At 43.7% G+C, this 2607-nt stretch overlaps 1 pseudogene; it reads left to right on the top strand.

Moving 5' to 3' along the window:
- The first annotated feature begins 1331 nt into the window (after window positions 1-1331).
- LOC101991927 lies at window positions 1332-1639 on the top strand (annotated as a pseudogene).
- The last annotated feature ends 968 nt before the right edge of the window (window positions 1640-2607 follow it).

Here is a 2607-nt window from a genome sequence, read left to right as displayed (position 1 = left end):
AATAAATAAATAAATAAATAAATAAATATATAAAATGGGTCTTGCAATGTATAATAGTCACCTAGGTTGGAGTCAAGATGATGAATATTAGGGCCAACATCTCGGGGCATCTTTAATCAGCCTGTCCTCTCGATTGCTGCTAGGACATAGGTCACATGAAACGCACAGGCTGGCTCTGTGTATATTTTAAGTCACTTCTGCCCCCAGCTGGAGAGCCCTAGCCAAGACAATGAGTTCCACTTTTGAGGCTGACTTGGAATTACATGGAAGTAACTCAGAGTCTCTGACCCAAGTCTCACTGTTGCATACCTGACAGATGTTATGCCCAGATCTGCAAAGCCCCCCCAAAATCAGCAAGGAGGCCGACTTCCGTATGTAAAAGCAAAGAGCCTTTATTTTGTGCAAGTTTGCAAAGTCAGTCTCTCCATGTGTCGAACGTATTGGAATAAATGGAGAGCCCCAAGCTCAATTAGAGTAGGGTTTTTATAGTAGTAAAGGTGGGGGTGAGGAATTTCTGAGGTTCAGGACCCCTGATTGGCTGACATTTGTCTCGGGGTGTCCTGGTGAGTGTGTGCTGGCAGGTGATCCTATCTACAATGGTTAGAACGTTAAGCATTTACTTTGGATGGTCTGTTCTTGGGTGGTGCTCGGGCAATCTGTTTGTGGTTCTTCCCATAACCAGGTGTTGCTTCAGGGTAAACTACTGAGACTCAGGCCTCCGTTAAACTTATCGATGGCTGAGTCCTATACTGGCTGGCTCCTACATTTACCCTTCATAAGCACCGATGACAGGACCCAATCATGGGTTCCACTTGCCCATGGTTTTAGTGAGGTATCATTGGGACCTAAGAACTATTTTATTTAATAAATTCATTAATTGACAACTCAGGGCCTATTATTCTGGTATATCAACTAGGACTATGGGTAGTTATTTTGTCCCCCATGCCTGGGAGTTCCCCTTTGTCTCAGCCTTTCAACCTATTCTGTGCAGGGAGCATGGGACAACATGTTCCCTTCTGTAACTACTTCAAGATGACTTTGGGGCATTGTCATCAAGGCCCAAGCACGTTGAAAGGCTAGCCAAAGGTAGGGAGGAAATTCAGGCAATGGGGCACTCATCAGATTCCGTTAAAGGGACAGGGAGCATTCATATCAGCTGAACAGGTCCATATCAGCTTTTGGGAAGTCCAGGACTTGCTGCATTCAGAGCAGGTTGGAGTCAGCAACTGATGCTTATATGCGTCTGCCAGCCAAATGGGAGCCTATTGAGATAAGTTTGAACTAGGAACAGAAGTTAAAATTTATGTACTGAAAGAAAAATCCAGGGCGTTCAGTAGTCGCAGTTGGTGGGCAGCAGCTGAGCCAAGATGTTGCGGAATCTGCTGGCCCTCCGTCAGATTGCCCAGAGGACCATCAGCACTACTTCACGGAGGAATTTTGAAAACAAAGTTCCAGAGAAACAAAAGCTGTTTCAGGAGGATAATGGAATCCCAGTGCATCTGAAGGGCTGGGCCTCTGATGCCCTCCTCTACAGACTCACAATGGCTCTGACAGTTGGTGGAACAGCATACGCCGGCTGCCATCTATCAGTTAGCCATGGCTGCATTTCCCAAGAAGCAGAACTGACTTCATCATCCCAGGCTTCTCATGGTTCAATTGCATTCAGCGCTTGATGGACCAGGAATCTGATGAGTAACTGAGCTCTTTAGGGATACAGATTTTGGTTAGAAGCATGTATATTTTTCTGCCGTCCAGAGAACCACACATGATTTGGACAGAGATGCCTTTGGCCTAATGAGAAACACCATTTAGTTCATATTTAAATGGCAACTAGAATAAATCTAAAACCTTGAGCTTGTGGGCTAACAGTAAGTACTCATTGCTCTATCAGCTTAATAAAACTCTACCATAGAGGGGAGAAAGAAATCAGAAACATTTTCCATATCTTAACCTGTATTTACATCTTAAATCATTTATTTTTAGACCCTCAAAGCTTATAAACTTTTATATCCTCAGATCTTAAAACATTTTTAAAAGAGACCTAGTAGCTTTAGGATGAGCTAACAAGCTGGCTATAGCTTTGTGGAAGGATCTGGATAACTTTAGCTGCTAAACTGACATTATGACTGCCCTAGCCATCAATACTATCAGATATCCCAGAATGATAAATCAATTATATCTGAGTACTGACCAAATCGTTTCCAAATCTATTAAAAATGATAGGGACCAGAGTCCATATACAGTTAGTCATACCTAGGTCTCCATAGCACTGAAGGCAGAAATATCCAGAACAGCAGTCTTATAGTCTTAGCCAGGCCCATAATGTGAAATATTTTTCCTGTGGAAGAGGGACATGGAAAAGACTGACCTTATTTTGTCTGAGCAAAAGCGGTGCAATCAGTTCTCCAATGTTCCGCTGTCTGTTCACAGTCTGGACCGGGTCCTGGCAGCAGGGGTTGTACTGGGGCACCTCGCCCAGTGTCAGAGTCATGGTAATCCAGGTGGAGACATCATGGTGTCCTGTAATCTTCTTTGGAGCCCTTAGGCCACTGCTAGGATCTCCGAGTCTCTGTCTAATATAATAAGCCTTTAATCATTATTTTAAAT

The sequence above is a fragment of the Microtus ochrogaster genome, chromosome 8, assembly GCF_000317375.1.
Source record: "Microtus ochrogaster isolate Prairie Vole_2 chromosome 8, MicOch1.0, whole genome shotgun sequence".
NCBI lineage: Eukaryota > Metazoa > Chordata > Mammalia > Rodentia > Cricetidae > Microtus > Microtus ochrogaster.
Note: the sequence above shows the minus strand (reverse complement) of the source record. Positions and strands in the feature narration are given on the sequence as shown.